The sequence below is a fragment of the Tupaia chinensis genome, unplaced genomic scaffold (assembly GCF_000334495.1).
Source record: "Tupaia chinensis unplaced genomic scaffold, TupChi_1.0 Scaffold000447_1, whole genome shotgun sequence".
In the NCBI taxonomy this organism is placed as follows: Eukaryota; Metazoa; Chordata; class Mammalia; order Scandentia; family Tupaiidae; genus Tupaia; species Tupaia belangeri.
The window spans coordinates 460,584-467,757 of NW_006159952.1; the positions used below are offsets into that span (position 1 = coordinate 460,584).

Below are 7,174 nucleotides of genomic sequence, written 5' to 3' on the forward strand. Positions count from 1 at the left end.
CCCAACTCCAGGCAGATCCCCGACGACCCAGAGCCCGTCGTTGGCAGCGTTTAGGGACAGTCCCTCTGGCTGGAAGCAGACCAGGCGAGGTAGAAGGGGCCAGGCAGCTCCAGAGGGACACAAGGCAGGAGCGAGTTCAGTACAGGCTGGACAACCTGCTGACCACCTTGGCCCGGAGCTCCACTACACTGCAGGGTGTAGCACGCCTTCCGCGGTTTAACGACGGTGGTTCTAGAATTCCTAACAGATTTATTTCTAAGGAGGGCAACCACCGTGGTAGCCATCAGGTAATTGGAAGCGCTACAGGTTGGTAGAGCTCTAATGGCTAGGAGGAAGGATCTTGCCTTTTAAACTTAGCGTTAAATTTGATTCTGTGAGAAAGGATGGTTGAAAATGAATGTGGGCGCCAAGGTAAGGCAACTATGAGGAAAACTGGGGAGTGCCTGCTCCCTGGGAAACACAGCTGCCTCAGCTCTGCACCTCAGGCATCTGGAGAAGATCTGATTTGGCCAGACCTCTGCTATTGAGGATGGCAGGCTTCAACCGTGTGCGGCTGAGCACGGAATGTGACTAGTCCGAATGGAGATGTGCTGTTAAGTGTAAAACAGATTTGGAAGATTTAGCACGAAAGAAGGAAGATGAACTATTGACAGCTCAGATTTTTATCTTACAAAAAATTTAGATATATCACATTGAATAAAATATATTCAGATTTACCTGTTTCTTTTACTTTTTTAATAGGGCTACTAAAATATTTTTAAAATAATTATTTAATTTTATTCATTTATAATTACTATTGTCACTTTTTCGAGAGGTTTTTGTTGTAGGGCATGTGAGCTCACCAGAAAGACAGAGACAGACAGAAAGCAAAATATCACCCCCCAGGGAGATGACCACGCTGTAATCCCTTCTCCATTTTCCTCTCAGGATCTTGGACACACACACACATGCACCTGGTGTGAGTTTTAAGCCACCAGGTCTGGGACTGGAACTGCAGTCGACTACATGGGAGTCCAGCGACATAGCCATTACGTCAACTGCTGGTCCCACTATTACCACTTTTAAACATGACCAGAGAGAGAGAGAAGGAAAGTAAGAAAGTGGGTTGTCAGATCTGGGACTAGAATGCTGTTGCCCACGGGGGAGTCCCGCTCCCCAACCACCACAGCATCTGCTGGCCCCACACTAGAACATTTTAAATTGGGCTTTTGGCTTGTATTATACATTATCGAACAGCTTTGGTCTAGACTTAGGAACTCAAGGTGAGTTCCACAGCACTGGAAGAGTTACCAGGAGGCCTTGGGGATGGAAGAACCAAACTTCAGGCACAGAATTCACCAAACTCATCAACTAACATTTTTCCGTTGTCTTACTCTTGGGGAAGTTTATTAGATGCTATGCTCATACCCTCATCCCCATGAGCTTTCTTTGGCATAACTTGTTCATGTGGAAAAACAGAAAATACTGAGTTTTATCATTGGGAAATTTTTTTCCTCCATAGTCGTGAGAAACCGTCTTTTAGACAGTCATGGTGAAGAGCATTTCTGGATGAAATTAAACATTGTAAATATTTCTAGAAAACATGACTCTTCCAGACTTTCTTCTTCAGATTCCTCTTAGATGTTCAGAATCAACTACTTAAGGAGATAGCAGTCATCCAGGGCTATTAGGAATAGCAAACAGGTACTGTATGGTCCAAAACTGCTACCTCACTCAAAAAAGATTACATATGCCACAGTATAAAGTAAGAGGGAACAATGGAGATGATAGGTAAGGAAGTACAGGTTTTTGTTTTTTAAGGTTTTTTCACTATAAGGCATGTGTGTTTGGGGAGAGAGTCTCTTCTCAGGATTTTGGGCAAGCACATGCACACCCAGCATGATGTTCAGGCCACCATGTCTGGGACTCAAGCTGTGGTCTGCCATGTGGGAGCCCAGCATCTTCACTGCTACATCTGCTAGCCCCAGGAAGGAGAGCTCTTCTAGCCTATCACAAAGGTGCCTATGTAGACGCAGAAGTACACCTGAGTCTTTCCCACAGCAGGGACCCCATTTGACAGCTCCTCTATAGTAGCTGCAAGTATGTGGCAGGGAATAATCGTGACTAAGGGTTCTTTCTTCACCAAGACCAGTCCCTGTTCTCTTTCCTCTAGGCAAAAGCTCAGGAGCTCTCGTTTTCCTTCTTTTTGTTAAGTCTGTTCCCTGAGGTGCTTCTATTCTGCAAAGCTAAGAGAAAGCTGTCCCCTCACCAGCTTCCCTCTTTCCTTTTTGCATCCAAAGACAGGTTTATTATTCTCCAAGGAAAAATGGGATATAACAAAACAAGTGAAAAGTTTTTCTGAATTTGGTGCAGTAAAGGTCTGGTTTCTCTAGTGCTCAGAATAGAGGTTAAATCTCTGCTGTCAGTCTTCGGACCTCCTTTAGGAAATGGCCTCAGGTACCTTCTCTCTACATTGAGGATTTGTCTTGATACTTCTCTTCTGTCCTGGACCCTTGGAATATTTTCTTAGTTTCAGGTTTGTGTGTGTGTGTTTTAAACAAGAGAACTAAAATAAAACCAGGTATTTATTAACCATATATGTAATTTTTCATTATAGTGTCACATTATGCAGATTTGTTGCCAGTGTTGAGTCTTGTTAGGTATTTTTAATAGAAAGTAAGCAAAAATACTGTTTTACTAGGGAGAAAGTGATTAATGATTCATAAGCCTACTGGAGTATGGTACCTAGTAATATTGAACAATTAAATGATCCTTCTCTTTTTCTTTTACCGGTGAAGTCAAGAGCAGAGTCAGTGAGTGGTAGAATTATGCAAATCCCAGTCTGTCTGGTGGCCAAGGTTATGCCTTAGCCACTAGGCTATAGTAATACCATTACAGGACCTTTGGGAAGGGGGTCATCCATGTTTATAAGTAGATAATTTGAAAAATACATTTTCCAAAAGGCAGAGAACCAGGATGTTTTTAACCCATTTGTTTATTGAAGCTTTTCATGGTATCTCATAACTTACTACATTTTTATGCCAATATTAGGAAATTCTCCCAAAGACTCAATTCTCCAAGTCTCAGAGTCTAGTCTAAGGTACCAAACAGACTTCTTTGTAAGACTTTCTTAGAGAGCCATGCTCTCTAGACAAGTAACCACTAATATATATGGTACTATTGTGCATTGAAATGTGGTCTGAATAGTGCTTGAAGCATAAATTACATGCCAAATTATGAAAATTGAGTATGATAAAAAAAATGTGTAGTACTAATTTTTAAGATATTGACTACATGTTGAAACAATATAATGTTCTGGATATATTAGATGAAACATAATATTAAAGGTTGATTTTATCTGATTCATTTACTTTTTTCAAATTTTTAGGTTTTTGCCATGGGGTGCATGTGCTCTCCAGAGAGACAGACAAACAGAGAGAGAGAGAGGGAAGATGAGAAATCACCCCCCAGGAGGGATGGCCGTGCCGCAATCTTTTCTCCATTCTCCTCTCAGGATTTTGGGCACACAGACACACACACACTCAACATGTTTTTCAAGTCTCTGGGTCTAGAACTCAAACCATGGAGTCAGCCATGTGGGATTCAGTGCCTTAACAACTATGCCACCTCCGGACCGTCATTTACTTTTTTTCCTGTGATTACTAGAAAGTTTTACTTACATGTGGCTCCCATTGTATTTCTGTTGGACACTGCTGATATAGCAAGTATGAACTTAATGTACACAGCAGAATAAAATCTGAGAAGGGTTTTAACATTTCAGAATTATCACCCTGGAAACCCTGTGTAATTCATGTTCTGCTTCCTTTGTACAGAGTATTTTTCAGAATGCTTTTGAAATTCTGTGCCAGTCTTAAACTTCATTGAAACGTCAGCCTCATTTTATAGTTAACTTGAAATAATTTTATAGTCATTCAGAGTAAACCTCTGGATTTTTAAGGGGCCAACACTCTTTGGGGATATATATATATATATTTTTTTTTTTTTTTTAGAGAGATTTTTTGCCATTTTTTTGGTACGGTGATTAAAAAGTTAGATCTTGTACCAAGTGGTATCTAAAATGATCAGCTTGAGGTTTTCTTGTAATTCATCATGTTTATATCCTAACACTTGCTAGAAGTTTGTCAAGATATTTGGTCTGTGTAAAGTCAAACTTTTAAAATACCAGACCCCTGGGGCTGGGAGGCAGCGTGGTACTTAAATGCACTTGATTCCTACATGGCCAACCACGGTTTGAGTCCTGGACCTGGTGGTTTGCCTCCTCTCTCTCCCTTTCTCTCTGTCACTCTCTGTTCAAATTTAAAATAAATAAGTAAGTAAATTACAAATGGAATTAAAAAAAAAAAATCAAACCTCAGGGAAACGACCAAAAATAAGTTCCATTGGGTATGTGCATGTATGTGGGAGTGTCTAAATACCTTTTTGTTTCCCTTATTGAAAGGTAAAATATTTTAAGACTGTTTTCAGGTAGTTTAAGGTAAAAACTTGAGAAAGTCATGGAAGAGATACTCTTAGAGGAAATTTTTTAAAATGTAAACTACCAAATACTTTCACAAATACATCAATATTAAGATGCATGGATTTGGGGTTTAGCAGATGGTGTGATAGTTACATTGCTGGAATCCATGTAGTTGACAGTGGTGGGAGTCCCAGACCCAGCAGCTTAAAACTCAGTCTGGGTGCATGTGTGGGCCTGCCCATGATCCTGAGCAGAGAATAGAGGAGAAGGGATTGCGGCATGGCCATCCCCTCTGGGAGATGATTTCTTACTTTTTGTCTTTCTGTTTCCAGCAAGTACACACACCCTAGCAAAAATCTCTCTTTAAAAAAAAAAAAAAAATGCACTGGGGGCCAGCAGGTGATATGGTGGTTAAAGGCACTGGACTCCCACATTGGCAACCATGGTTCAAATCTTGGACCTGGCGGCTTGCTTTCTCACTTTCTCTCTCTCTCTCCCTCCTCTGGTCAAATTAAATAATAATAATAATAAAGTTAAATAATTCTTTATAAAATGCACAGATTTGACTGTGTACATGAAGTACTTTAATTAAGCAAAATAAATGTATATGTGTTGAAAATACAAAGTAAAAGACTGCATTGTCTACCTACCCACTTTGGCACATATTGTAGTGTACTTATCTGCAGTGCTGGAAGTCTCATGGCCGACTGTGGATTTTGGTCCTGAGATGACCTGAAACACAATGGGTGCCTGCCCAAGATCTGATTATTTAGAGGGTTAGGGAAAGGGTATAATGTGATAAGACCTTGTCAAGGATATATTTGTCTCACTCAAGGAATAAATACTTTAAAAAAATGAGTGCAAATTCTTACATGAGTTTCATTTTGAAATGAGGAAATATTTCCCAAAAGAACATAGTTTTTTTTTCCCTAAGCCACTGATATACATTTTTATTTAATGGCCAGAGAGCATGTGCACTGACCATAGAGAAAGAGGAAGCACACCCTAAGGGGGCACAGTCACTCCTTGATCCTTTCTCCATTTCTCTATCCTATAGGAATTTTTGGCACACACACACACACACACACACACACACACACACACACACACCTGGCATGAGTTTCAAGCCACCAGGTCGAAGACCAAAACTATAGCCAGCAATGTGGGGTTCCAACAATGTAACCATTACACCATCTTCTGACCCTGAAATATCTTTAACTGGACTAATATACAGTATATTCATGCTGAGGAAATTCATTTTGCATGCTGTAATCACACGCGCCCGGTGTGAGTTTAAGCCATCGGGTCTGGGACACGAACTGTGGTTGACTACGTGGGAGCCCAGCAACATAGCTATTATGCTAACTGCTGGTTCCCACACCTGGTGTACTCTTCAGGCTGGGGGTGGGACAGGATTTAAACCACAGTTGGCCATGTGGGATCTGGCTCCCTTAATCACTAGGCTTCAGGACTGGCTCCACTGATGTACTTTATTTTTTGTTCTTTAAGAATTTTTTATTTTATTTGTTATTATTATTATTATTATTTTAAATTTGACCAGAGAGAGAGAAGGTGAGAAAGCACGGCGCCAGGTCCAGAACTTGAACCGTGATTGGCTGTGTAGGATTTCAGCACTTTAACCACCTGCTGGCCCCGTCACTGATGTACTTTCATCTCCTTTTTTCCTAAAGCACAACGAAGAGTTTTGGCAGTTTAACACCTTCCAGTACTGGAGAAATCCTTTACCACCTATTGATCTGGCAGACATTGAAGATGTAAATGAAGAAGCAACACTTCAGGGCAAGAATGAAGTGGGTGAAACTGACATGGAGTCCTGACATAAGCAGCTAAAGAAATGGGACTCCCTGAATTCGAGGAGACATCTCTAAGTGAATTCCTGTATTCTTAAGGGAAAAGTTACTTTCCACACTTGCTGTGAATCATTTCCGAACCTGAAAAATGAGGAAAGATTGTTTTGAAGATAAATGTCTGCTGTTACTTTGAACCTCCCAGTAGGGACTTGGTCAAGATTTTAGTGCAGTTGTAGAAGTATTTCATATACACATTCTTTAAAAAGTTTTGTTTAGAGTCTCAATTTGAAGATACTGATCTTATAAAAAGCTATTCTGGAGGTTTTAGGAGTTGATGGGAAACACGCAAATGAGCCACGTTGACTGCACCAAAAAGTTTATTTGTGATACCTAAAATGAATATTGTTTCATAATAACTATTACTAATAAAATATTTTCAAATACATTTTATTGATTGCTCTTGGTTGAACAAATAGCTGACCTGACCATCTATGCAAAATTAAATGTGGGAGATTATTTCTGAAAGTATTGTTTTAGCTTTTTTTTTCCCCCAGAGAGATTTTTGCTATAGGGCATGTACACTTGTTGGAGAGACAGAGAAAGACAAACAGAATCTGAGAAATCACCCCCCAGGGGGATGGCCGTGACAGGATCCCTTCTTCATCATTCTCCTCTCAGGATCTTGGGCATGTACACGCGTCCGGAGTGAGTTTTAAGCCACTGGTTTGGGGACTTGAACCGCAGTTGACTACGTGGAGTCCATTGATGTAACCATTATGCCATCGGCTGGTCCTTTGAAAGTATTGTTTTAACAGAGCTTTTAAGTAAAAGGTAGTGAGAATTTCTATTTGGGCAGCATGTTTGCATAACTTCTAATATTTGATGTTTGCTACTCTACTATGAGCAA

General features: G+C 40.4%; 1 long non-coding RNA gene across 1 annotated transcript; it reads left to right on the top strand.

Moving 5' to 3' along the window:
* Positions 1 to 7: 7 nt before the first annotated feature.
* Positions 8 to 6,712, top strand: LOC106735583 (uncharacterized). The gene is made up of 2 exons (XR_001370879.2): positions 8 to 306; positions 6,148 to 6,712. It is a non-coding gene; the product is annotated as an uncharacterized LOC106735583 (long non-coding RNA).
* The last annotated feature ends 462 nt before the right edge of the window (positions 6,713 to 7,174 follow it).